Raw genomic sequence first — 27390 nt, forward strand, 5'->3', positions numbered from 1 at the left:
ATAATACATATTAAACATAATAACATTCTCACGACGTTTCGGCCGCAACACAAGCAGACGTTCAGGAATGTGAATTAAAAGGTGAAAAATATGGAACGCTTCACGAATTTGCGTGTCATCCTTGCGCAGGGGCCATGCTAATCTTCTCTGTATCGTTCCAATTTTAGTATATGTACTGCCGGAGCAAGTACAGAACACACTAGTGTCGCGACGGGTATTTGTAACACCAGGGTACTAACATCCTTTTCATCATGGGGCCTGTAAAAGATGTTCTAGTGTTTAAAAAAAGCAACGTGTTGGCAGTAATACTCACGAAACATTATATTCTAATATTATAGATATGTAAATATGTATTTTACGTTAAAGAAGTGTGCTTATTGAGCACATATTTGTTGGGATTCACTGGCATGTTGTATGCCCGAGTGCATTGTGGGATAGAACAGGTGGGCACACTGGAGGTGCCTTCATGGATGGCACAAAGATGTCCTGGGTCAGAGGCAGTTTGAATTTACTGACGGGCCAAAGCCGTTCTTATTAGCACATTTGGTCATTCAGCACGTAGGAAAAGTAATAAATATGCGACGTTTCGAGCACGGGCCAACGCAGTGTCACCAAACAATGTATATATTTGAGGGAGGACCACAGTGGAGTTTTGCATTCAAGGAGAAACCAACGTGGCCAGGAAAACTACAAACATGAGTCTAACGCTCAAAGATCTGAAAAGACAGGTACGGGAACCTACTTGCTGTACTTCCTCGCCAGCCCCCAGATCTGTGTAATGCCAACCAGCTGAAATCCTGAAGACACCTAGTGTATCATTCGTGTAAGCAAATAAATTGAGCAACGCTTGTTTGCCATTAGGTACAGGAATATTCTTGGATCTTTCGGTAAAGTCACGTAGAAGGGAAATAATAAAATAATACATATTAAACATAATAACATTCTCACGACGTTTCGGCCGCAACACAAGCAGACGTTCAGGAATGTGAATTAAAAGGTGAAAAATATGGAACGCTTCACGAATTTGCGTGTCATCCTTGCGCAGGGGCCATGCTAATCTTCTCTGTATCGTTCCAATTTTAGTATATGTACTGCCGGAGCAAGTACAGAACACACTAGTGTCGCGACGGGTATTTGTAACACCAGGGTACTAACATCCTTTTCATCATGGGGCCTGTAAAAGATGTTCTAGTGTTTAAAAAAAGCAACGTGTTGGCATTAATACTCACGAAACATTATATTCTAATATTATAGATATGTAAATATGTATTTTACGTTAAAGAAGTGTGCTTATTGAGCACATATTTGTTGGGATTCACTGGCATGTTGTATGCCCGAGTGCATTGTGGGATAGAACAGGTGGGCACACTGGAGGTGCCTTCATGGATGGCACAAAGATGTCCTGGGTCAGAGGCAGTTTGAATTTACTGACGGGCCAAAGCCGTTCTTATTAGCACATTTGGTCATTCAGCACGTAGGAAAAGTAATAAATATGCGACGTTTCGAGCACGGGCCAACGCAGTGTCACCAAACAATGTATATATTTGAGGGAGGACCACAGTGGAGTTTTGCATTCAAGGAGAAACCAACGTGGCCAGGAAAACTACAAACATGAGTCTAACGCTCAAAGATCTGAAAAGACAGGTACGGGAACCTACTTGCTGTACTTCCTCGCCAGCCCCCAGATCTGTGTAATGCCAACCAGCTGAAATCCTGAAGACACCTAGTGTATCATTCGTGTAAGCAAATAAATTGAGCAACGCTTGTTTTCCATTAGGTACAGGAATATTCTTGGATCTTTCGGTAAAGTCACGTAGAAGGGAAATAATAAAATAATACATATTAAACATAATAACATTCTCACGACGTTTCGGCCGCAACACAAGCAGACGTTCAGGAATGTGAATTAAAAGGTGAAAAATATGGAACGCTTCACGAATTTGCGTGTCATCCTTGCGCAGGGGCCATGCTAATCTTCTCTGTATCGTTCCAATTTTAGTATATGTACTGCCGGAGCAAGTACAAAACACACTAGTGTCGCGACGGGTATTTGTAACACCAGGGTACTAACATCCTTTTCATCATGGGGCCTGTAAAAGATGTTCTAGTGTTTAAAAAAAGCAACGTGTTGGCATTAATACTCACGAAACATTATATTCTAATATTATAGATATGTAAATATGTATTTTACGTTAAAGAAGTGTGCTTATTGAGCACATATTTGTTGGGATTCACTGGCATGTTGTATGCCCGAGTGCATTGTGGGATAGAACAGGTGGGCACACTGGAGGTGCCTTCATGGATGGCACAAAGATGTCCTGGGTCAGAGGCAGTTTGAATTTACTGACGGGCCAAAGCCGTTCTTATTAGCACATTTGGTCATTCAGCACGTAGGAAAAGTAATAAATATGCGACGTTTCGAGCACGGACCAACGCAGTGTCACCAAACAATGTATATATTTGAGGGAGGACCACAGTGGAGTTTTGCATTCAAGGAGAAACCAACGTGGCCAGGAAAACTACAAACATGAGTCTAACGCTCAAAGATCTGAAAAGACAGGTACGGGAACCTACTTGCTGTACTTCCTCGCCAGCCCCCAGATCTGTGTAATGCCAACCAGCTGAAATCCTGAAGACACCTAGTGTATCATTCGTGTAAGCAAATAAATTGAGCAACGCTTGTTTGCCATTAGGTACAGGAATATTCTTGGATCTTTCGGTAAAGTCACGTAGAAGTGAAATAATAAAATAATACATATTAAACATAATAACATTCTCACGACGTTTCGGCCGCAACACAAGCAGACGTTCAGGAATGTGAATTAAAAGGTGAAAAATATGGAACGCTTCACGAATTTGCGTGTCATCCTTGCGCAGGGGCCATGCTAATCTTCTCTGTATCGTTCCAATTTTAGTATATGTACTGCCGGAGCAAGTACAGAACACACTAGTGTCGCGACGGGTATTTGTAACACCAGGGTACTAACATCCTTTTCATCATGGGGCCTGTAAAAGATGTTCTAGTGTTTAAAAAAAGCAACGTGTTGGCAGTAATACTCACGAAACATTATATTCTAATATTATAGATATGTAAATATGTATTTTACGTTAAAGAAGTGTGCTTATTGAGCACATATTTGTTGGGATTCACTGGCATGTTGTATGCCCGAGTGCATTGTGGGATAGAACAGGTGGGCACACTGGAGGTGCCTTCATGGATGGCACAAAGATGTCCTGGGTCAGAGGCAGTTTGAATTTACTGACGGGCCAAAGCCGTTCTTATTAGCACATTTGGTCATTCAGCACGTAGGAAAAGCAATAAATATGCGACGTTTCGAGCACGGGCCAACGCAGTGTCACCAAACAATGTATATATTTGAGGGAGGACCACAGTGGAGTTTTGCATTCAAGGAGAAACCAACGTGGCCAGGAAAACTACAAACATGAGTCTAACGCTCAAAGATCTGAAAAGACAGGTACGGGAACCTACTTGCTGTACTTCCTCGCCAGCCCCCAGATCTGTGTAATGCCAACCAGCTGAAATCCTGAAGACACCTAGTGTATCATTCGTGTAAGCAAATAAATTGAGCAACGCTTGTTTGCCATTAGGTACAGGAATATTCTTGGATCTTTCGGTAAAGTCACGTAGAAGTGAAATAATAAAATAATACATATTAAACATAATAACATTCTCACGACGTTTCGGCCGCAACACAAGCAGACGTTCAGGAATGTGAATTAAAAGGTGAAAAATATGGAACGCTTCACGAATTTGCGTGTCATCCTTGCGCAGGGGCCATGCTAATCTTCTCTGTATCGTTCCAATTTTAGTATATGTACTGCCGGAGCAAGTACAGAACACACTAGTGTCGCGACGGGTATTTGTAACACCAGGGTACTAACATCCTTTTCATCATGGGGCCTGTAAAAGATGTTCTAGTGTTTAAAAAAAGCAACGTGTTGGCAGTAATACTCACGAAACATTATATTCTAATATTATAGATATGTAAATATGTATTTTACGTTAAAGAAGTGTGCTTATTGAGCACATATTTGTTGGGATTCACTGGCATGTTGTATGCCCGAGTGCATTGTGGGATAGAACAGGTGGGCACACTGGAGGTGCCTTCATGGATGGCACAAAGATGTCCTGGGTCAGAGGCAGTTTGAATTTACTGACGGGCCAAAGCCGTTCTTATTAGCACATTTGGTCATTCAGCACGTAGGAAAAGTAATAAATATGCGACGTTTCGAGCACGGGCCAACGCAGTGTCACCAAACAATGTATATATTTGAGGGAGGACCACAGTGGAGTTTTGCATTCAAGGAGAAACCAACGTGGCCAGGAAAACTACAAACATGAGTCTAACGCTCAAAGATCTGAAAAGACAGGTACGGGAACCTACTTGCTGTACTTCCTCGCCAGCCCCCAGATCTGTGTAATGCCAACCAGCTGAAATCCTGAAGACACTTAGTGTATCATTCGTGTAAGCAAATAAATTGAGCAACGCTTGTTTGCCATTAGGTACAGGAATATTCTTGGATCTTTCGGTAAAGTCACGTAGAAGGGAAATAATAAAATAATACATATTAAACATAATAACATTCTCACGACGTTTCGGCCGCAACACAAGCAGACGTTCAGGAATGTGAATTAAAAGGTGAAAAATATGGAACGCTTCACGAATTTGCGTGTCATCCTTGCGCAGGGGCCATGCTAATCTTCTCTGTATCGTTCCAATTTTAGTATATGTACTGCCGGAGCAAGTACAGAACACACTAGTGTCGCGACGGGTATTTGTAACACCAGGGTACTAACATCCTTTTCATCATGGGGCCTGTAAAAGATGTTCTAGTGTTTAAAAAAAGCAACGTGTTGGCAGTAATACTCAGGAAACATTATATTCTAATATTATAGATATGTAAATATGTATTTTACGTTAAAGAAGTGTGCTTATTGAGCACATATTTGTTGGGATTCACTGGCATGTTGTATGCCCGAGTGCATTGTGGGATAGAACAGGTGGGCACACTGGAGGTGCCTTCATGGATGGCACAAAGATGTCCTGGGTCAGAGGCAGTTTGAATTTACTGACGGGCCAAAGCCGTTCTTATTAGCACATTTGGTCATTCAGCACGTAGGAAAAGTAATAAATATGCGACGTTTCGAGCACGGGCCAACGCAGTGTCACCAAACAATGTATATATTTGAGGGAGGACCACAGTGGAGTTTTGCATTCAAGGAGAAACCAACGTGGCCAGGAAAACTACAAACATGAGTCTAACGCTCAAAGATCTGAAAAGACAGGTACGGGAACCTACTTGCTGTACTTCCTCGCCAGCCCCCAGATCTGTGTAATGCCAACCAGCTGAAATCCTGAAGACACTTAGTGTATCATTCGTGTAAGCAAATAAATTGAGCAACGCTTGTTTGCCATTAGGTACAGGAATATTCTTGGATCTTTCGGTAAAGTCACGTAGAAGGGAAATAATAAAATAATACATATTAAACATAATAACATTCTCACGACGTTTCGGCCGCAACACAAGCAGACGTTCAGGAATGTGAATTAAAAGGTGAAAAATATGGAACGCTTCACGAATTTGCGTGTCATCCTTGCGCAGGGGCCATGCTAATCTTCTCTGTATCGTTCCAATTTTAGTATATGTACTGCCGGAGCAAGTACAGAACGCACTAGTGTCGCGACGGGTATTTGTAACACCAGGGTACTAACATCCTTTTCATCATGGGGCCTGTAAAAGATGTTCTAGTGTTTAAAAAAAGCAACGTGTTGGCAGTAATACTCAGGAAACATTATATTCTAATATTATAGATATGTAAATATGTATTTTACGTTAAAGAAGTGTGCTTATTGAGCACATATTTGTTGGGATTCACTGGCATGTTGTATGCCCGAGTGCATTGTGGGATAGAACAGGTGGGCACACTTGAGGTGCCTTCATGGATGGCACAAAGATGTCCTGGGTCAGAGGCAGTTTGAATTTACTGACGGGCCAAAGCCGTTCTTATTAGCACGTTTGGTCATTCAGCACGTAGGAAAAGTAATAAATATGCGACGTTTCGAGCACGGGCCAACGCAGTGTCACCAAACAAAATATATATTTTTGAGGGAGGACCACAGTGGAGTTTTGCATTCAAGGAGAAACCAACGTGGCCAGGAAAACTACAAACATGAGTCTAACGCTCAAAGATCTGAAAAGACAGGTACGGGAACCTACTTGCTGTACTTCCTCGCCAGCCCCCAGATCTGTGTAATGCCAACCAGCTGAAATCCTGAAGACACTTAGTGTATCATTCGTGTAAGCAAATAAATTGAGCAACGCTAGTTTGCCATTAGGTACAGGAATATTCTTGGATCTTTCGGTAAAGTCACGTAGAAGGGAAATAATAAAATAATACATATTAAACATAATAACATTCTCACGACGTTTCGGCCGCAACACAAGCAGACGTTCAGGAATGTGAATTAAAAGGTGAAAAATATGGAACGCTTCACGAATTTGCGTGTCATCCTTGCGCAGGGGCCATGCTAATCTTCTCTGTATCGTTCCAATTTTAGTATATGTACTGCCGGAGCAAGTACAGAACACACTAGTGTCGCGACGGGTATTTGTAACACCAGGGTACTAACATCCTTTTCATCATGGGGCCTGTAAAAGATGTTCTAGTGTTTAAAAAAAGCAACGTGTTGGCAGTAATACTCACGAAACATTATATTCTAATATTATAGATATGTAAATATGTATTTTACGTTAAAGAAGTGTGTTTATTGAGCACATATTTGTTGGGATTCACTGGCATGTTGTATGCCCGAGTGCATTGTGGGATAGAACAGGTGGGCACACTGGAGGTGCCTTCATGGATGGCACAAAGATGTCCTGGGTCAGAGGCAGTTTGAATTTACTGACGGGCCAAAGCCGTTCTTATTAGCACATTTGGTCATTCAGTACGTAGGAAAAGTAATAAATATGCGACGTTTCGAGCACGGGCCAACGCAGTGTCACCAAACAATGTATATATTTGAGGGAGGGTCACAGTGGAGTTTTGCATTCAAGGAGAAACCAACGTGGCCAGGAAAACTACAAACATGAGTCTAACGCTCAAAGATCTGAAAAGACAGGTACGGGAACCTACTTGCTGTACTTCCTCGCCAGCCCCCAGATCTGTGTAATGCCAACCAGCTGAAATCCTGAAGACACTTAGTGTATCATTCGTGTAAGCAAATAAATTGAGCAACGCTTGTTTGCCATTAGGTACAGGAATATTCTTGGATCTTTCGGTAAAGTCACGTAGAAGGGAAATAATAAAATAATACATATTAAACATAATAACATTCTCACGACGTTTCGGCCGCAACACAAGCAGACGTTCAGGAATGTGAATTAAAAGGTGAAAAATATGGAACGCTTCACGAATTTGCGTGTCATCCTTGCGCAGGGGCCATGCTAATCTTCTCTGTATCGTTCCAATTTTAGTATATGTACTGCCGGAGCAAGTACAGAACACACTAGTGTCGCGACGGGTATTTGTAACACCAGGATACTAACATACTTTTCATCATGGGGCCTGTAAAAGATGTTCTAGTGTTTAAATAAAGCAACGTGTTGGCAGTAATACTCACGAAACATTATATTCTAATATTATAGATATGTAAATATGTATTTTACGTTAAAGAAGTGTGTTTATTGAGCACATATTTGTTGGGATTCACTGGCATGTTGTATGCCCGAGTGCATTGTGGGATAGAACAGGTGGGCACACTGGAGGTGCCTTCATGGATGGCACAAAGATGTCCTGGGTCAGAGGCAGTTTGAATTTACTGACGGGCCAAAGCCGTTCTTATTAGCACATTTGGTCATTCAGCACGTAGGAAAAGTAATAAATATGCGACGTTTCGAGCACGGGCCAACGCAGTGTCACCAAACAAAATATATATTTTTGAGGGAGGACCACAGTGGAGTTTTGCATTCAAGGAGAAACCAACGTGGCCAGGAAAACTACAAACATGAGTCTAACGCTCAAAGATCTGAAAAGACAGGTACGGGAACCTACTTGCTGTACTTCCTCGCCAGCCCCCAGATCTGTGTAATGCCAACCAGCTGAAATCCTGAAGACACTTAGTGTATCATTCGTGTAAGCAAATAAATTGAGCAACGCTAGTTTGCCATTAGGTACAGGAATATTCTTGGATCTTTCGGTAAAGTCACGTAGAAGGGAAATAATAAAATAATACATATTAAACATAATAACATTCTCACGACGTTTCGGCCGCAACACAAGCAGACGTTCAGGAATGTGAATTAAAAGGTGAAAAATATGGAACGCTTCACGAATTTGCGTGTCATCCTTGCGCAGGGGCCATGCTAATCTTCTCTGTATCGTTCCAATTTTAGTATATGTACTGCCGGAGCAAGTACAGAACACACTAGTGTCGCGACGGGTATTTGTAACACCAGGGTACTAACATCCTTTTCATCATGGGGCCTGTAAAAGATGTTCTAGTGTTTAAAAAAAGCAACGTGTTGGCAGTAATACTCACGAAACATTATATTCTAATATTATAGATATGTAAATATGTATTTTACGTTAAAGAAGTGTGTTTATTGAGCACATATTTGTTGGGATTCACTGGCATGTTGTATGCCCGAGTGCATTGTGGGATAGAACAGGTGGGCACACTGGAGGTGCCTTCATGGATGGCACAAAGATGTCCTGGGTCAGAGGCAGTTTGAATTTACTGACGGGCCAAAGCCGTTCTTATTAGCACATTTGGTCATTCAGTACGTAGGAAAAGTAATAAATATGCGACGTTTCGAGCACGGGCCAACGCAGTGTCACCAAACAATGTATATATTTGAGGGAGGGTCACAGTGGAGTTTTGCATTCAAGGAGAAACCAACGTGGCCAGGAAAACTACAAACATGAGTCTAACGCTCAAAGATCTGAAAAGACAGGTACGGGAACCTACTTGCTGTACTTCCTCGCCAGCCCCCAGATCTGTGTAATGCCAACCAGCTGAAATCCTGAAGACACTTAGTGTATCATTCGTGTAAGCAAATAAATTGAGCAACGCTTGTTTGCCATTAGGTACAGGAATATTCTTGGATCTTTCGGTAAAGTCACGTAGAAGGGAAATAATAAAATAATACATATTAAACATAATAACATTCTCACGACGTTTCGGCCGCAACACAAGCAGACGTTCAGGAATGTGAATTAAAAGGTGAAAAATATGGAACGCTTCACGAATTTGCGTGTCATCCTTGCGCAGGGGCCATGCTAATCTTCTCTGTATCGTTCCAATTTTAGTATATGTACTGCCGGAGCAAGTACAGAACACACTAGTGTCGCGACGGGTATTTGTAACACCAGGATACTAACATACTTTTCATCATGGGGCCTGTAAAAGATGTTCTAGTGTTTAAATAAAGCAACGTGTTGGCAGTAATACTCACGAAACATTATATTCTAATATTATAGATATGTAAATATGTATTTTACGTTAAAGAAGTGTGTTTATTGAGCACATATTTGTTGGGATTCACTGGCATGTTGTATGCCCGAGTGCATTGTGGGATAGAACAGGTGGGCACACTGGAGGTGCCTTCATGGATGGCACAAAGATGTCCTGGGTCAGAGGCAGTTTGAATTTACTGACGGGCCAAAGCCGTTCTTATTAGCACATTTGGTCATTCAGCACGTAGGAAAAGTAATAAATATGCGACGTTTCGAGCACGGGCCAACGCAGTGTCACCAAACAATGTATATATTTGAGGGAGGACCACAGTGGAGTTTTGCATTCAAGGAGAAACCAACGTGGCCAGGAAAACTACAAACATGAGTCTAACGCTCAAAGATCTGAAAAGACAGGTACGGGAACCTACTTGCTGTACTTCCTCGCCAGCCCCCAGATCTGTGTAATGCCAACCAGCTGAAATCCTGAAGACACTTAGTGTATCATTCGTGTAAGCAAATAAATTGAGCAACGCTTGTTTGCCATTAGGTACAGGAATATTCTTGGATCTTTCGGTAAAGTCACGTAGAAGGGAAATAATAAAATAATACATATTAAACATAATAACATTCTCACGACGTTTCGGCCGCAACACAAGCAGACGTTCAGGAATGTGAATTAAAAGGTGAAAAATATGGAACGCTTCACGAATTTGCGTGTCATCCTTGCGCAGGGGCCATGCTAATCTTCTCTGTATCGTTCCAATTTTAGTATATGTACTGCCGGAGCAAGTACAGAACACGCTAGTGTCGCGACGGGTATTTGTAACACCAGGGTACTAACATCCTTTTCATCATGGGGCCTGTAAAAGATGTTCTAGTGTTTAAAAAAAGCAACGTGTTGGCAGTAATACTCACGAAACATTATATTCTAATATTATAGATATGTAAATATGTATTTTACGTTAAAGAAGTGTGTTTATTGAGCACATATTTGTTGGGATTCACTGGCATGTTGTATGCCCGAGTGCATTGTGGGATAGAACAGGTGGGCACACTGGAGGTGCCTTCATGGATGGCACAAAGATGTCCTGGGTCAGAGGCAGTTTGAATTTACTGACGGGCCAAAGCCGTTCTTATTAGCACATTTGGTCATTCAGCACGTAGGAAAAGTAATAAATATGCGACGTTTCGAGCACGGGCCAACGCAGTGTCACCAAACAATGTATATATTTGAGGGAGGACCACAGTGGAGTTTTGCATTCAAGGAGAAACCAACGTGGCCAGGAAAACTACAAACATGAGTCTAACGCTCAAAGATCTGAAAAGACAGGTACGGGAACCTACTTGCTGTACTTCCTCGCCAGCCCCCAGATCTGTGTAATGCCAACCAGCTGAAATCCTGAAGACACTTAGTGTATCATTCGTGTAAGCAAATAAATTGAGCAACGCTTGTTTGCCATTAGGTACAGGAATATTCTTGGATCTTTCGGTAAAGTCACGAAGAAGGGAAATAATAAAATAATACATATTAAACATAATAACATTCTCACGACGTTTCGGCCGCAACACAAGCAGACGTTCAGGAATGTGAATTAAAAGGTGAAAAATATGGAACGCTTCACGAATTTGCGTGTCATCCTTGCGCAGGGGCCATGCTAATCTTCTCTGTATCGTTCCAATTTTAGTATATGTACTGCCGGAGCAAGTACAGAACACACTAGTGTCGCGACGGGTATTTGTAACACCAGGGTACTAACATCCTTTTCATCATGGGGCCTGTAAAAGATGTTCTAGTGTTTAAAAAAAGCAACGTGTTGGCAGTAATACTCACGAAACATTATATTCTAATATTATAGATATGTAAATATGTATTTTACGTTAAAGAAGTGTGTTTATTGAGCACATATTTGTTGGGATTCACTGGCATGTTGTATGCCCGAGTGCATTGTGGGATAGAACAGGTGGGCACACTGGAGGTGCCTTCATGGATGGCACAAAGATGTCCTGGGTCAGAGGCAGTTTGAATTTACTGACGGGCCAAAGCCGTTCTTATTAGCACATTTGGTCATTCAGTACGTAGGAAAAGTAATAAATATGCGACGTTTCGAGCACGGGCCAACGCAGTGTCACCAAACAATGTATATATTTGAGGGAGGGCCACAGTGGAGTTTTGCATTCAAGGAGAAACCAACGTGGCCAGGAAAACTACAAACATGAGTCTAACGCTCAAAGATCTGAAAAGACAGGTACGGGAACCTACTTGCTGTACTTCCTCGCCAGCCCCCAGATCTGTGTAATGCCAACCAGCTGAAATCCTGAAGACACTTAGTGTATCATTCGTGTAAGCAAATAAATTGAGCAACGCTTGTTTGCCATTAGGTACAGGAATATTCTTGGATCTTTCGGTAAAGTCACGTAGAAGGGAAATAATAAAATAATACATATTAAACATAATAACATTCTCACGACGTTTCGGCCGCAACACAAGCAGACGTTCAGGAATGTGAATTAAAAGGTGAAAAATATGGAACGCTTCACGAATTTGCGTGTCATCCTTGCGCAGGGGCCATGCTAATCTTCTCTGTATCGTTCCAATTTTAGTATATGTACTGCCGGAGCAAGTACAGAACACACTAGTGTCGCGACGGGTATTTGTAACACCAGGATACTAACATACTTTTCATCATGGGGCCTGTAAAAGATGTTCTAGTGTTTAAATAAAGCAACGTGTTGGCAGTAATACTCACGAAACATTATATTCTAATATTATAGATATGTAAATATGTATTTTACGTTAAAGAAGTGTGTTTATTGAGCACATATTTGTTGGGATTCACTGGCATGTTGTATGCCCGAGTGCATTGTGGGATAGAACAGGTGGGCACACTGGAGGTGCCTTCATGGATGGCACAAAGATGTCCTGGGTCAGAGGCAGTTTGAATTTACTGACGGGCCAAAGCCGTTCTTATTAGCACATTTGGTCATTCAGCACGTAGGAAAAGTAATAAATATGCGACGTTTCGAGCACGGGCCAACGCAGTGTCACCAAACAATGTATATATTTGAGGGAGGACCACAGTGGAGTTTTGCATTCAAGGAGAAACCAACGTGGCCAGGAAAACTACAAACATGAGTCTAACGCTCAAAGATCTGAAAAGACAGGTACGGGAACCTACTTGCTGTACTTCCTCGCCAGCCCCCAGATCTGTGTAATGCCAACCAGCTGAAATCCTGAAGACACTTAGTGTATCATTCGTGTAAGCAAATAAATTGAGCAACGCTTGTTTGCCATTAGGTACAGGAATATTCTTGGATCTTTCGGTAAAGTCACGTAGAAGGGAAATAATAAAATAATACATATTAAACATAATAACATTCTCACGACGTTTCGGCCGCAACACAAGCAGACGTTCAGGAATGTGAATTAAAAGGTGAAAAATATGGAACGCTTCACGAATTTGCGTGTCATCCTTGCGCAGGGGCCATGCTAATCTTCTCTGTATCGTTCCAATTTTAGTATATGTACTGCCGGAGCAAGTACAGAACACGCTAGTGTCGCGACGGGTATTTGTAACACCAGGGTACTAACATCCTTTTCATCATGGGGCCTGTAAAAGATGTTCTAGTGTTTAAAAAAAGCAACGTGTTGGCAGTAATACTCACGAAACATTATATTCTAATATTATAGATATGTAAATATGTATTTTACGTTAAAGAAGTGTGTTTATTGAGCACATATTTGTTGGGATTCACTGGCATGTTGTATGCCCGAGTGCATTGTGGGATAGAACAGGTGGGCACACTGGAGGTGCCTTCATGGATGGCACAAAGATGTCCTGGGTCAGAGGCAGTTTGAATTTACTGACGGGCCAAAGCCGTTCTTATTAGCACATTTGGTCATTCAGCACGTAGGAAAAGTAATAAATATGCGACGTTTCGAGCACGGGCCAACGCAGTGTCACCAAACAATGTATATATTTGAGGGAGGACCACAGTGGAGTTTTGCATTCAAGGAGAAACCAACGTGGCCAGGAAAACTACAAACATGAGTCTAACGCTCAAAGATCTGAAAAGACAGGTACGGGAACCTACTTGCTGTACTTCCTCGCCAGCCCCCAGATCTGTGTAATGCCAACCAGCTGAAATCCTGAAGACACTTAGTGTATCATTCGTGTAAGCAAATAAATTGAGCAACGCTTGTTTGCCATTAGGTACAGGAATATTCTTGGATCTTTCGGTAAAGTCACGAAGAAGGGAAATAATAAAATAATACATATTAAACATAATAACATTCTCACGACGTTTCGGCCGCAACACAAGCAGACGTTCAGGAATGTGAATTAAAAGGTGAAAAATATGGAACGCTTCACGAATTTGCGTGTCATCCTTGCGCAGGGGCCATGCTAATCTTCTCTGTATCGTTCCAATTTTAGTATATGTACTGCCGGAGCAAGTACAGAACACACTAGTGTCGCGACGGGTATTTGTAACACCAGGGTACTAACATCCTTTTCATCATGGGGCCTGTAAAAGATGTTCTAGTGTTTAAAAAAAGCAACGTGTTGGCAGTAATACTCACGAAACATTATATTCTAATATTATAGATATGTAAATATGTATTTTACGTTAAAGAAGTGTGTTTATTGAGCACATATTTGTTGGGATTCACTGGCATGTTGTATGCCCGAGTGCATTGTGGGATAGAACAGGTGGGCACACTGGAGGTGCCTTCATGGATGGCACAAAGATGTCCTGGGTCAGAGGCAGTTTGAATTTACTGACGGGCCAAAGCCGTTCTTATTAGCACATTTGGTCATTCAGTACGTAGGAAAAGTAATAAATATGCGACGTTTCGAGCACGGGCCAACGCAGTGTCACCAAACAATGTATATATTTGAGGGAGGGCCACAGTGGAGTTTTGCATTCAAGGAGAAACCAACGTGGCCAGGAAAACTACAAACATGAGTCTAACGCTCAAAGATCTGAAAAGACAGGTACGGGAACCTACTTGCTGTACTTCCTCGCCAGCCCCCAGATCTGTGTAATGCCAACCAGCTGAAATCCTGAAGACACTTAGTGTATCATTCGTGTAAGCAAATAAATTGAGCAACGCTTGTTTGCCATTAGGTACAGGAATATTCTTGGATCTTTCGGTAAAGTCACGTAGAAGGGAAATAATAAAATAATACATATTAAACATAATAACATTCTCACGACGTTTCGGCCGCAACACAAGCAGACGTTCAGGAATGTGAATTAAAAGGTGAAAAATATGGAACGCTTCACGAATTTGCGTGTCATCCTTGCGCAGGGGCCATGCTAATCTTCTCTGTATCGTTCCAATTTTAGTATATGTACTGCCGGAGCAAGTACAGAACACACTAGTGTCGCGACGGGTATTTGTAACACCAGGATACTAACATACTTTTCATCATGGGGCCTGTAAAAGATGTTCTAGTGTTTAAATAAAGCAACGTGTTGGCAGTAATACTCACGAAACATTATATTCTAATATTATAGATATGTAAATATGTATTTTACGTTAAAGAAGTGTGTTTATTGAGCACATATTTGTTGGGATTCACTGGCATGTTGTATGCCCGAGTGCATTGTGGGATAGAACAGGTGGGCACACTGGAGGTGCCTTCATGGATGGCACAAAGATGTCCTGGGTCAGAGGCAGTTTGAATTTACTGACGGGCCAAAGCCGTTCTTATTAGCACATTTGGTCATTCAGCACGTAGGAAAAGTAATAAATATGCGACGTTTCGAGCACGGGCCAACGCAGTGTCACCAAACAATGTATATATTTGAGGGAGGACCACAGTGGAGTTTTGCATTCAAGGAGAAACCAACGTGGCCAGGAAAACTACAAACATGAGTCTAACGCTCAAAGATCTGAAAAGACAGGTACGGGAACCTACTTGCTGTACTTCCTCGCCAGCCCCCAGATCTGTGTAATGCCAACCAGCTGAAATCCTGAAGACACTTAGTGTATCATTCGTGTAAGCAAATAAATTGAGCAACGCTTGTTTGCCATTAGGTACAGGAATATTCTTGGATCTTTCGGTAAAGTCACGTAGAAGGGAAATAATAAAATAATACATATTAAACATAATAACATTCTCACGACGTTTCGGCCGCAACACAAGCAGACGTTCAGGAATGTGAATTAAAAGGTGAAAAATATGGAACGCTTCACGAATTTGCGTGTCATCCTTGCGCAGGGGCCATGCTAATCTTCTCTGTATCGTTCCAATTTTAGTATATGTACTGCCGGAGCAAGTACAGAACACGCTAGTGTCGCGACGGGTATTTGTAACACCAGGGTACTAACATCCTTTTCATCATGGGGCCTGTAAAAGATGTTCTAGTGTTTAAAAAAAGCAACGTGTTGGCAGTAATACTCACGAAACATTATATTCTAATATTATAGATATGTAAATATGTATTTTACGTTAAAGAAGTGTGTTTATTGAGCACATATTTGTTGGGATTCACTGGCATGTTGTATGCCCGAGTGCATTGTGGGATAGAACAGGTGGACACACTGGAGGTGCCTTCATGGATGGCACAAAGATGTCCTGGGTCAGAGGCAGTTTGAATTTACTGACGGGCCAAAGCCGTTCTTATTAGCACATTTGGTCATTCAGCACGTAGGAAAAGTAATAAATATGCGACGTTTCGAGCACGGGCCAACGCAGTGTCACCAAACAATGTATATATTTGAGGGAGGACCACAGTGGAGTTTTGCATTCAAGGAGAAACCAACGTGGCCAGGAAAACTACAAACATGAGTCTAACGCTCAAAGATCTGAAAAGACAGGTACGGGAACCTACTTGCTGTACTTCCTCGCCAGCCCCCAGATCTGTGTAATGCCAACCAGCTGAAATCCTGAAGACACTTAGTGTATCATTCGTGTAAGCAAATAAATTGAGCAACGCTTGTTTGCCATTAGGTACAGGAATATTCTTGGATCTTTCGGTAAAGTCACGTAGAAGGGAAATAATAAAATAATACATATTAAACATAATAACATTCTCACGACGTTTCGGCCGCAACACAAGCAGACGTTCAGGAATGTGAATTAAAAGGTGAAAAATATGGAACGCTTCACGAATTTGCGTGTCATCCTTGCGCAGGGGCCATGCTAATCTTCTCTGTATCGTTCCAATTTTAGTATATGTACTGCCGGAGCAAGTACACAACACACTAGTGTCGCGACGGGTATTTGTAACACCAGGGTACTAACATGCTTTTCACCATGGGGCCTGTCAAATATGTTCTAGTGTTTAAAAAGAGCAACGTGTTGGCAGTAATTCTCACGAAACATTATATTCTAATATTATAGATATGTAGATATGAATTTTACGTTAAAGAAGTGTGTTTATTGAGCACATATTTGTTGGGATTCACTGGCATGTTTTATGCCGGAGTGCATTGTGGGATAGAACAGGTGGGCACACTGGAGGTGCCTTCATGGATGGCACAAAGATGTCCTGGGTCAGAGGCAGTTTGAATTTACTGACGGGTCAAAGCCGTTCTTATTTGCACATTTTGTCATTCAGCACGTAGGAAAAGAAATAAGTATGCGACGTTTCGAGCACGGGCCAACGCAGTGTCACCAAAGAATGTATATATTTGAGGGAGGACCACAGTGTAATTTTGCATTCAAGGAGAAACCAACGTGGCCAGGAAAACTACAAACATGAGTCTAACGCTCAAAGATCTGAAAAGACAGGTACGGGAACCTACTTGTTGTACTTCCTCGCCAGCCCCCAGATCTGTGTCATGCCAACCAGCTGAAGACACTTAGTGTATCATTCGTGTAAGCAAATAAATTGAGCAACGCTTGTTTGCCATTAGGTACAGGAATAGTCTTGGATCTTTCGATAAAGTCACGTAGAAGGGAAATAATAAAATAATACATATTAAACATAATAACATTCTCACGACGTTTCGGCCGCAACACAAGCAGACGTTCAGGAATGTGAATTAAAAGGTGAAAAATATGGAACGCTTCACGAATTTGCGTGTCATCCTTGCGCAGGGGCCATGCTAATCTTCTCTGTATCGTTCCAATTTTAGTATATGTACTGCCGGAGCAAGTACACAACACACTAGTGTCGCGACGGGTATTTTTAACACCAGGGTACTAACATGCTTTTCACCATGGGGCCTGTAAAAGATGTTCTAGTGTTTAAAAAGAGCAACGTGTTGGCAGTAATTCTCACGAAACATTATATTCTAATATTATAGATATGTAGATATGAATTTTACGTTAAAAAAGTGTGTTTATTGAGCACATATTTGTTGGGATTGACTGGCATGTTTTATGCAGGAGTGCATTGTGGGATAGAACAGGTGGGCACACTGGAGGTGCCTTCATGGATGGCACAAAGATGTCCTGGGTCAGAGGCAGTTTGAATTTACTGACGGGTCAAAGCCGTTCTTATTTGCACATTTTGTCATTCAGCACGTAGGAAAAGAAATAAATATGCGACGTTTCGAGCACGGGCCAACGCAGTGTCACCAAAGAATGTATATATTTGAGGGAGGACCACAGTGTAGTGTTGCATTCAAGGAGAAACCAACGTGGCCAGGAAAACTACAAACATGAGTCTAACGCTCAAAGATCTGAAAAGACAGGTACGGGAACCTACTTGTTGTACTTCCTCGCCAGCCCCCAGATCTGTGTCATGCCAACCAGCTGAAGACACTTAGTGTATCATTCGTGTAAGCAAGTAAATTGAGCAACGCTTGTTTGCCATTAGGTACAGGAATATTCTTGGATCTTTCGGTAAAGTCACGTAGAAGGGAAATAATAAAATAATACATATTAAACATAATAACATTCTCACGACGTTTCGGCCGCAACACAAGCAGACGTTCAGGAATGTGAATTAAAAGGTGAAAAATATGGAACGCTTCACGAATTTGCGTGTCATCCTTGCGCAGGGGCCATGCTAATCTTCTCTGTATCGTTCCAATTTTAGTATATGTACTGCCGGAGCAAGTACACAACACACTAGTGTCGCGACGGGTATTTGTAACACCAGGGTACTAACATGCTTTTCACCATGGGGCCTGTCAAATATGTTCTAGTGTTTAAAAAGAGCAACGTGTTGGCAGTAATTCTCACGAAACATTATATTCTAATATTATAGATATGTAGATATGAATTTTACGTTAAAGAAGTGTGTTTATTGAGCACATATTTGTTGGGATTCACTGGCATGTTTTATGCCGGAGTGCATTGTGGGATAGAACAGGTGGGCACACTGGAGGTGCCTTCATGGATGGCACAAAGATGTCCTGGGTCAGAGGCAGTTTGAATTTACTGACGGGTCAAAGCCGTTCTTATTTGCACATTTTGTCATTCAGCACGTAGGAAAAGAAATAAGTATGCGACGTTTCGAGCACGGGCCAACGCAGTGTCACCAAAGAATGTATATATTTGAGGGAGGACCACAGTGTAATTTTGCATTCAAGGAGAAACCAACGTGGCCAGGAAAACTACAAACATGAGTCTAACGCTCAAAGATCTGAAAAGACAGGTACGGGAACCTACTTGTTGTACTTCCTCGCCAGCCCCCAGATCTGTGTCATGCCAACCAGCTGAAGACACTTAGTGTATCATTCGTGTAAGCAAATAAATTGAGCAACGCTTGTTTGCCATTAGGTACAGGAATAGTCTTGGATCTTTCGATAAAGTCACGTAGAAGGGAAATAATAAAATAATACATATTAAACATAATAACATTCTCACGACGTTTCGGCCGCAACACAAGCAGACGTTCAGGAATGTGAATTAAAAGGTGAAAAATATGGAACGCTTCACGAATTTGCGTGTCATCCTTGCGCAGGGGCCATGCTAATCTTCTCTGTATCGTTCCAATTTTAGTATATGTACTGCCGGAGCAAGTACACAACACACTAGTGTCGCGACGGGTATTTTTAACACCAGGGTACTAACATGCTTTTCACCATGGGGCCTGTAAAAGATGTTCTAGTGTTTAAAAGAAGCAACGTGTTGGCAGTAATTCTCACGAAACATTATATTCTAATATTATAGATATGTAGATATGAATTTTACGTTAAAAAAGTGTGTTTATTGAGCACATATTTGTTGGGATTGACTGGCATGTTTTATGCAGGAGTGCATTGTGGGATAGAACAGGTGGGCACACTGGAGGTGCCTTCATGGATGGCACAAAGATGTCCTGGGTCAGAGGCAGTTTGAATTTACTGACGGGTCAAAGCCGTTCTTATTTGCACATTTTGTCATTCAGCACGTAGGAAAAGAAATAAATATGCGACGTTTCGAGCACGGGCCAACGCAGTGTCACCAAAGAATGTATATATTTGAGGGAGGACCACAGTGTAGTGTTGCATTCAAGGAGAAACCAACGTGGCCAGGAAAACTACAAACATGAGTCTAACGCTCAAAGATCTGAAAAGACAGGTACGGGAACCTACTTGTTGTACTTCCTCGCCAGCCCCCAGATCTGTGTCATGCCAACCAGCTGAAGACACTTAGTGTATCATTCGTGTAAGCAAATAAATTGAGCAACGCTTGTTTGCCATTAGGTACAGGAATAGTCTTGGATCTTTCGATAAAGTCACGTAGAAGGGAAATAATAAAATAATACATATTAAACATAATAACATTCTCACGACGTTTCGGCCGCAACACAAGCAGACGTTCAGGAATGTGAATTAAAAGGTGAAAAATATGGAACGCTTCACGAATTTGCGTGTCATCCTTGCGCAGGGGCCATGCTAATCTTCTCTGTATCGTTCCAATTTTAGTATATGTACTGCCGGAGCAAGTACACAACACACTAGTGTCGCGACGGGTATTTTTAACACCAGGGTACTAACATGCTTTTCACCATGGGGCCTGTAAAAGATGTTCTAGTGTTTAAAAGAAGCAACGTGTTGGCAGTAATTCTCACGAAACATTATATTCTAATATTATAGATATGTAGATATGAATTTTACGTTAAAAAAGTGTGTTTATTGAGCACATATTTGTTGGGATTGACTGGCATGTTTTATGCAGGAGTGCATTGTGGGATAGAACAGGTGGGCACACTGGAGGTGCCTTCATGGATGGCACAAAGATGTCCTGGGTCAGAGGCAGTTTGAATTTACTGACGGGTCAAAGCCGTTCTTATTTGCACATTTTGTCATTCAGCACGTAGGAAAAGAAATAAATATGCGACGTTTCGAGCACGGGCCAACGCAGTGTCACCAAAGAATGTATATATTTGAGGGAGGACCACAGTGTAGTGTTGCATTCAAGGAGAAACCAACGTGGCCAGGAAAACTACAAACATGAGTCTAACGCTCAAAGATCTGAAAAGACAGGTACGGGAACCTACTTGTTGTACTTCCTCGCCAGCCCCCAGATCTGTGTCATGCCAACCAGCTGAAGACACTTAGTGTATCATTCGTGTAAGCAAGTAAATTGAGCAACGCTTGTTTGCCATTAGGTACAGGAATATTCTTGGATCTTTCGGTAAAGTCACGTAGAAGGGAAATAATAAAATAATACATATTAAACATAATAACATTCTCACGACGTTTCGGCCGCAACACAAGCAGACGTTCAGGAATGTGAATTAAAAGGTGAAAAATATGGAACGCTTCACGAATTTGCGTGTCATCCTTGCGCAGGGGCCATGCTAATCTTCTCTGTATCGTTCCAATTTTAGTATATGTACTGCCGGAGCAAGTACACAACACACTAGTGTCGCGACGGGTATTTGTAACACCAGGGTACTAACATGCTTTTCACCATGGGGCCTGTCAAATATGTTCTAGTGTTTAAAAAGAGCAACGTGTTGGCAGTAATTCTCACGAAACATTATATTCTAATATTATAGATATGTAGATATGAATTTTACGTTAAAGAAGTGTGTTTATTGAGCACATATTTGTTGGGATTCACTGGCATGTTTTATGCCGGAGTGCATTGTGGGATAGAACAGGTGGGCACACTGGAGGTGCCTTCATGGATGGCACAAAGATGTCCTGGGTCAGAGGCAGTTTGAATTTACTGACGGGTCAAAGCCGTTCTTATTTGCACATTTTGTCATTCAGCACGTAGGAAAAGAAATAAGTATGCGACGTTTCGAGCACGGGCCAACGCAGTGTCACCAAAGAATGTATATATTTGAGGGAGGACCACAGTGTAATTTTGCATTCAAGGAGAAACCAACGTGGCCAGGAAAACTACAAACATGAGTCTAACGCTCAAAGATCTGAAAAGACAGGTACGGGAACCTACTTGTTGTACTTCCTCGCCAGCCCCCAGATCTGTGTCATGCCAACCAGCTGAAGACACTTAGTGTATCATTCGTGTAAGCAAATAAATTGAGCAACGCTTGTTTGCCATTAGGTACAGGAATAGTCTTGGATCTTTCGATAAAGTCACGTAGAAGGGAAATAATAAAATAATACATATTAAACATAATAACATTCTCACGACGTTTCGGCCGCAACACAAGCAGACGTTCAGGAATGTGAATTAAAAGGTGAAAAATATGGAACGCTTCACGAATTTGCGTGTCATCCTTGCGCAGGGGCCATGCTAATCTTCTCTGTATCGTTCCAATTTTAGTATATGTACTGCCGGAGCAAGTACACAACACACTAGTGTCGCGACGGGTATTTTTAACACCAGGGTACTAACATGCTTTTCACCATGGGGCCTGTAAAAGATGTTCTAGTGTTTAAAAGAAGCAACGTGTTGGCAGTAATTCTCACGAAACATTATATTCTAATATTATAGATATGTAGATATGAATTTTACGTTAAAAAAGTGTGTTTATTGAGCACATATTTGTTGGGATTGACTGGCATGTTTTATGCAGGAGTGCATTGTGGGATAGAACAGGTGGGCACACTGGAGGTGCCTTCATGGATGGCACAAAGATGTCCTGGGTCAGAGGCAGTTTGAATTTACTGACGGGTCAAAGCCGTTCTTATTTGCACATTTTGTCATTCAGCACGTAGGAAAAGAAATAAATATGCGACGTTTCGAGCACGGGCCAACGCAGTGTCACCAAAGAATGTATATATTTGAGGGAGGACCACAGTGTAGTGTTGCATTCAAGGAGAAACCAACGTGGCCAGGAAAACTACAAACATGAGTCTAACGCTCAAAGATCTGAAAAGACAGGTACGGGAACCTACTTGTTGTACTTCCTCGCCAGCCCCCAGATCTGTGTCATGCCAACCAGCTGAAGACACTTAGTGTATCATTCGTGTAAGCAAGTAAATTGAGCAACGCTTGTTTGCCATTAGGTACAGGAATATTCTTGGATCTTTCGGTAAAGTCACGTAGAAGGGAAATAATAAAATAATACATATTAAACATAATAACATTCTCACGACGTTTCGGCCGCAACACAAGCAGACGTTCAGGAATGTGAATTAAAAGGTGAAAAATATGGAACGCTTCACGAATTTGCGTGTCATCCTTGCGCAGGGGCCATGCTAATCTTCTCTGTATCGTTCCAATTTTAGTATATGTACTGCCGGAGCAAGTACACTACACACTAGTGTCGCGACGGGTATTTGTAACACCAGGGTACTAACATGCTTTTCACCATGGGGCCTGTCAAATATGTTCTAGTGTTTAAAAAGAGCAACGTGTTGGCAGTAATTCTCACGAAACATTATATTCTAATATTATAGATATGTAGATATGAATTTTACGTTAAAGAAGTGTGTTTATTGAGCACATATTTGTTGGGATTGACTGGCATGTTTTATGCAGGAGTGCATTGTGGGATAGAACAGGTGGGCACACTGGAGGTGCCTTCATGGATGGCACAAAGATGTCCTGGGTCAGAGGCAGTTTGAATTTACTGACGGGTCAAAGCCGTTCTTATTTGCACATTTTGTCATTCAGCACGTAGGAAAAGAAATAAGTATGCGACGTTTCGAGCACGGGCCAACGCAGTGTCACCAAAGAATGTATATATTTGAGGGAGGACCACAGTGTAATTTTGCATTCAAGGAGAAACCAACGTGGCCAGGAAAACTACAAACATGAGTCTAACGCTCAAAGATCTGAAAAGACAGGTACGGGAACCTACTTGTTGTACTTCCTCGCCAGCCCCCAGATCTGTGTAATGCCAACCATCTGAAGACACTTAGTGTATCATTCGTGTAAGCAAATAAATTGAGCAACGCTTGTTTGCCATTAGGTACAGGAATATTCTTGGATCTTTCGGTAAAGTCACGTAGAAGGGAAATAATAAAATATTACATATTAAACATAATAACATTCTCACGACGTTTCGGCCGCAACACAAGCAGACGTTCAGGAATGTGAATTAAAAGGTGAAAAATATGGAACGCTTCACGAATTTGCGTGTCATCCTTGCGCAGGGGCCATGCTAATCTTCTCTGTATCGTTCCAATTTTAGTATATGTACTGCCGGAGCAAGTACAGAACACACTAGTGTCGCGACGGGTATTTGTAACACCAGGGTACTAACATCCTTTTCACCATGGGGCCTGTAAAATATGTTCTAGTGTTAAAAAAGACCAACGTGTTGGCAGTAATACTCACGAAACATTATATTCTAATATTATAGATATGTAAATATGTATTTTACGTTAAAGAAGTGTGTTTATTGAGCACATATTTGTTGGGATTCACTAGCATGTTGTATGCCCGAGTGCATTGTCGGATAGAACAGGTGGGCACACTGGAGGTGCCTTCATGGATGGCACAAAGATGTCCTGGGTCAGAGGCAGTTTGAATTTACTGACGGGCCAAAGCCGTTCTTATTAGCACATTTGGTCATTCAGCACGTAGGAAAAGTAATAAATATGCGACGTTTCGAGCACGGGCCAACGCAGTGTCACCAAAGAATGTATATATTTGAGGGAGGACCACAGTGGAGTTTTGCATTCAAGGAGAAACCAACGTGGCAGGAAATCCACAAACATCAGTCTAAGGCTCAAAGATCTGCACAGACAGGTACGGGAACCTACTTGTGTACTTCCTCGCCAGCCCCGGATCTGTGTTATGCCAACCAGCTGAAATCCTGAAGACACTTAGTGTATCATTCGTGTAAGCAAATAAATTGAGCAACGCTTGTTTGCCATTAGGTACAGGAATATTCTTGGATCTTTCGGTAAAGTCACGTAGAAGGGAAATAATAAAATAATACATATTCAACATAATCACATTCTCACGACGTTTCGGCCGCAACACAAGCAGACGTTCAGGAATGTGAATTTAAAGGTGAAAAATATGGAACGCTTCACGAATTTGCGTGTCATCCTTGCGCAGGGGCCATGCTAATCTTCTCTGTATCGTTCCAATTTTAGTATATGTACGGCCGGAGCAAGTACAGAACACACTCGTGTCGCGACGGGTATTTGTAACACCAGGGTACTAACATACTTTTCATCATGGGGCCTGTAAAAGATGTTCTAGTGTTTAAAAAAAGCAACGTGTTGGCAGTAATACTCACGAAACATTATATTCTAATATTATAGATATGTAAATATGTATTTTACGTTAAAGAAGTGTGTTTATTGAGCACATATTTGTTGGGATTCACTGGCATGTTGTATGCCCGAGTGCATTGTCGGATAGAACAGGTGGGCACACTGGAGGTGCCTTCATGGATGGCACAAAGATGTTCTGGGTCAGAGGCAGTTTGAATTTACTGACGGGCCAAAGCCGTTCTTATTAGCACATTTGGTCATTCAGCACGTAGGAAAAGTAATAAATATGCGACGTTTCGAGCACGGGCCAACGCAGTGTCACCAAAGAATGTATATATTTGAGGGAGGACCACAGTGGAGTTTTGCATTCAAGGAGAAACCAACGTGGCCAGGAAAACTACAAACATGAGTCTAACGCTCAAAGATCTGAAAAGACAGGTACGGGAACCTACTTGCTGTACTTCCTCGCCAGCCCCCAGATCTGTGTAATGCCAACCAGCTGAAATCCTGAAGACACCTAGTGTATCATTCGTGTAAGCAAATAAATTGAGCAACGCTTGTTTGCCATTAAGTACAGGAATATTCTTGGATCTTTCGGTAAAGTCACGTAGAAGGGAAATAATAAAATAATACATATTAAACATAATAACATTCTCACGACGTTTCGGCCGCAACACAAGCAGACGTTCAGGAATGTGAATTAAAAGGTGAAAAATATGGAACGCTTCACGAATTTGCGTGTCATCCTTGCGCAGGGGCCATGCTAATCTTCTCTGTATCGTTCCAATTTTAGTATATGTACTGCCGGAGCAAGTACAGAACACACTCGTGTCGCGACGGGTATTTGTAACACCAGGGTACTAATATCCTTTTCACCATGGGGCCTGTAAAAGATGTTCTAGTGTTTAAAAAGACCAACGTGTTGGCAGTAATACTCACGAAACATTATATTCTATTATTATAGATATGTCATTGCAACTTTAATTATATTTTACGTTAAAGAAGTGTGTTTATTGAGCACATATTTGTTGGGATTCACTGGCATGTTTTATGCCGGAGTGCATTGTGGGATAGAACAGGTGGGCACACTGTAGGTGCCTTCATGGATGGCACAAAGATGTCCTGGGTCAGAGGCAGTTTGAATTTACTGACGGGTCAAAGCCGTTCTTATTTGCACATTTGTATATTCAGCACGTATGAAAAGTAATAAATATGGGATGTTTCGTGCAAGGGCCAACGCAGTGTCACCAAATAATGTATATATTTGAGGGACGGCCACAGTGTAGTTTTGCATTCAAGGAGAAACCAACATGGCCAGGAAAACCACAAACATGAGTCTAACGCTCAAAGAGCTGCACAGACAGGTACGGGAACCTACTTGCTGTACTTCCTCGCCAGCCCCCAGATCTGTGTAATGCCAACCATCTGAAGACACTTAGTGTATCATTCGTGTAAGCAAATAAATTGAGCAACGCTTGTTTGCCATTAGGTACAGGAATATTCTTGGATCTTTCGGTAAAGTCACGTAGAAGGGAAATAATAAAATATTACATATTAAACATAATAACATTCTCACGACGTTTCGGCCGCAACACAAGCAGACGTTCAGGAATGTGAATTAAAAGGTGAAAAATATGGAACGCTTCACGAATTTGCGTGTCATCCTTGCGCAGGGGCCATGCTAATCTTCTCTGTATCGTTCCAATTTTAGTATATGTACTGCCGGAGCAAGTACAGAACACACTCGTGTCGCGACGGGTATTTGTAACACCAGGGTACTAACATACTTTTCATCATGGGGCCTGTAAAAGATGTTCTAGTGTTTAAAAAAAGAAACGTGTTGGCAGTAATACTCACGAAACATTATATTCTAATATTATAGATATGTATATATGTATTTTACGTTAAAGAAGTGTGTTTATTGAGCACATATTTGTTGGGATTCACTGGCATGTTTTATGCCGGAGTGTATTGTGGGATAGAACAGGTGGGCGCACTGGAGGTGCCTTCATGGATGGCACAAAGATGTCCTGGGTCAGAAGCAGTTTGAATTTACTGACGGGCCAAAGCCGTTCTTATTAGCACATTTGGTCATTCAGCACGTAGGAAAAGTAATAAATATGCGACGTTTCGAGCACGGGCCAACGCAGTGTCACCAAAGAATGTATATATTTGAGGGAGGACCACAGTGTAGTTTTGCATTCAAGGAGAAACCAACGTGGCCAGGAAAACTACAAACATGAGTCTAACGCTCAAAGATCTGAAAAGACAGGTACGGGAACCTACTTGCTGTACTTCCTCGCCAGCCCCCAGATCTGTGTAATGCCAACCAGCTGAAATCCTGAAGACACTTAGTGTATCATTCGTGTAAGCAAATAAATTGAGCAACGCTTGTTTGCCATTAGGTACAGGAATATTCTTGGATCTTTCG

General features: G+C 41.7%; 1 protein-coding gene and 30 non-coding genes across 32 annotated transcripts in view; 1 reads left to right on the forward strand and 30 right to left on the reverse strand.

The window, feature by feature from the left end:
• CDC20 (cell division cycle 20) overlaps nucleotides 1-27390 on the forward strand; it is a 59581-nt gene that overhangs the window by 17843 nt on the left and 14348 nt on the right. The window lies entirely within an intron of this gene.
• On the reverse strand, nucleotides 85-191 carry LOC144931147 (U6 spliceosomal RNA). Its single transcript, XR_013636543.1, has one exon. It is a non-coding gene; the product is annotated as a U6 spliceosomal RNA (small nuclear RNA).
• LOC144931089 (U6 spliceosomal RNA) lies at nucleotides 1001-1107 on the reverse strand. The gene has a single exon (XR_013636489.1). It is a non-coding gene; the product is annotated as a U6 spliceosomal RNA (small nuclear RNA).
• Nucleotides 1917-2023, reverse strand: LOC144931090 (U6 spliceosomal RNA). Its single transcript, XR_013636490.1, has one exon. It is a non-coding gene; the product is annotated as a U6 spliceosomal RNA (small nuclear RNA).
• On the reverse strand, nucleotides 2833-2939 carry LOC144931091 (U6 spliceosomal RNA). The gene has a single exon (XR_013636491.1). It is a non-coding gene; the product is annotated as a U6 spliceosomal RNA (small nuclear RNA).
• On the reverse strand, nucleotides 3749-3855 carry LOC144931092 (U6 spliceosomal RNA). Its single transcript, XR_013636492.1, has one exon. It is a non-coding gene; the product is annotated as a U6 spliceosomal RNA (small nuclear RNA).
• On the reverse strand, nucleotides 4665-4771 carry LOC144931093 (U6 spliceosomal RNA). The gene has a single exon (XR_013636493.1). It is a non-coding gene; the product is annotated as a U6 spliceosomal RNA (small nuclear RNA).
• LOC144931094 (U6 spliceosomal RNA) lies at nucleotides 5581-5687 on the reverse strand. The gene has a single exon (XR_013636494.1). It is a non-coding gene; the product is annotated as a U6 spliceosomal RNA (small nuclear RNA).
• On the reverse strand, nucleotides 6499-6605 carry LOC144931095 (U6 spliceosomal RNA). The gene has a single exon (XR_013636495.1). It is a non-coding gene; the product is annotated as a U6 spliceosomal RNA (small nuclear RNA).
• Nucleotides 7415-7521, reverse strand: LOC144931096 (U6 spliceosomal RNA). The gene has a single exon (XR_013636496.1). It is a non-coding gene; the product is annotated as a U6 spliceosomal RNA (small nuclear RNA).
• Nucleotides 8333-8439, reverse strand: LOC144931097 (U6 spliceosomal RNA). Its single transcript, XR_013636497.1, has one exon. It is a non-coding gene; the product is annotated as a U6 spliceosomal RNA (small nuclear RNA).
• Nucleotides 9249-9355, reverse strand: LOC144931098 (U6 spliceosomal RNA). The gene has a single exon (XR_013636498.1). It is a non-coding gene; the product is annotated as a U6 spliceosomal RNA (small nuclear RNA).
• LOC144931099 (U6 spliceosomal RNA) lies at nucleotides 10165-10271 on the reverse strand. The gene has a single exon (XR_013636499.1). It is a non-coding gene; the product is annotated as a U6 spliceosomal RNA (small nuclear RNA).
• LOC144931100 (U6 spliceosomal RNA) lies at nucleotides 11081-11187 on the reverse strand. Its single transcript, XR_013636500.1, has one exon. It is a non-coding gene; the product is annotated as a U6 spliceosomal RNA (small nuclear RNA).
• Nucleotides 11997-12103, reverse strand: LOC144931101 (U6 spliceosomal RNA). The gene has a single exon (XR_013636501.1). It is a non-coding gene; the product is annotated as a U6 spliceosomal RNA (small nuclear RNA).
• On the reverse strand, nucleotides 12913-13019 carry LOC144931102 (U6 spliceosomal RNA). The gene has a single exon (XR_013636502.1). It is a non-coding gene; the product is annotated as a U6 spliceosomal RNA (small nuclear RNA).
• On the reverse strand, nucleotides 13829-13935 carry LOC144931103 (U6 spliceosomal RNA). The gene has a single exon (XR_013636503.1). It is a non-coding gene; the product is annotated as a U6 spliceosomal RNA (small nuclear RNA).
• On the reverse strand, nucleotides 14745-14851 carry LOC144931104 (U6 spliceosomal RNA). Its single transcript, XR_013636504.1, has one exon. It is a non-coding gene; the product is annotated as a U6 spliceosomal RNA (small nuclear RNA).
• On the reverse strand, nucleotides 15661-15767 carry LOC144931105 (U6 spliceosomal RNA). Its single transcript, XR_013636505.1, has one exon. It is a non-coding gene; the product is annotated as a U6 spliceosomal RNA (small nuclear RNA).
• Nucleotides 16577-16683, reverse strand: LOC144931106 (U6 spliceosomal RNA). The gene has a single exon (XR_013636506.1). It is a non-coding gene; the product is annotated as a U6 spliceosomal RNA (small nuclear RNA).
• LOC144931107 (U6 spliceosomal RNA) lies at nucleotides 17485-17591 on the reverse strand. The gene has a single exon (XR_013636507.1). It is a non-coding gene; the product is annotated as a U6 spliceosomal RNA (small nuclear RNA).
• On the reverse strand, nucleotides 18393-18499 carry LOC144931108 (U6 spliceosomal RNA). The gene has a single exon (XR_013636508.1). It is a non-coding gene; the product is annotated as a U6 spliceosomal RNA (small nuclear RNA).
• LOC144931109 (U6 spliceosomal RNA) lies at nucleotides 19301-19407 on the reverse strand. The gene has a single exon (XR_013636509.1). It is a non-coding gene; the product is annotated as a U6 spliceosomal RNA (small nuclear RNA).
• On the reverse strand, nucleotides 20209-20315 carry LOC144931110 (U6 spliceosomal RNA). Its single transcript, XR_013636510.1, has one exon. It is a non-coding gene; the product is annotated as a U6 spliceosomal RNA (small nuclear RNA).
• On the reverse strand, nucleotides 21117-21223 carry LOC144931111 (U6 spliceosomal RNA). The gene has a single exon (XR_013636511.1). It is a non-coding gene; the product is annotated as a U6 spliceosomal RNA (small nuclear RNA).
• Nucleotides 22025-22131, reverse strand: LOC144931112 (U6 spliceosomal RNA). Its single transcript, XR_013636512.1, has one exon. It is a non-coding gene; the product is annotated as a U6 spliceosomal RNA (small nuclear RNA).
• LOC144931113 (U6 spliceosomal RNA) lies at nucleotides 22933-23039 on the reverse strand. Its single transcript, XR_013636513.1, has one exon. It is a non-coding gene; the product is annotated as a U6 spliceosomal RNA (small nuclear RNA).
• Nucleotides 23841-23947, reverse strand: LOC144931114 (U6 spliceosomal RNA). Its single transcript, XR_013636514.1, has one exon. It is a non-coding gene; the product is annotated as a U6 spliceosomal RNA (small nuclear RNA).
• Nucleotides 24754-24860, reverse strand: LOC144931124 (U6 spliceosomal RNA). Its single transcript, XR_013636523.1, has one exon. It is a non-coding gene; the product is annotated as a U6 spliceosomal RNA (small nuclear RNA).
• On the reverse strand, nucleotides 25670-25776 carry LOC144931115 (U6 spliceosomal RNA). The gene has a single exon (XR_013636515.1). It is a non-coding gene; the product is annotated as a U6 spliceosomal RNA (small nuclear RNA).
• On the reverse strand, nucleotides 26588-26694 carry LOC144931116 (U6 spliceosomal RNA). Its single transcript, XR_013636516.1, has one exon. It is a non-coding gene; the product is annotated as a U6 spliceosomal RNA (small nuclear RNA).

The sequence above is a fragment of the Lampetra fluviatilis genome, chromosome 3, assembly GCF_964198595.1.
Source record: "Lampetra fluviatilis chromosome 3, kcLamFluv1.1, whole genome shotgun sequence".
NCBI classification, from domain to species: Eukaryota; Metazoa; Chordata; class Hyperoartia; order Petromyzontiformes; family Petromyzontidae; genus Lampetra; species Lampetra fluviatilis.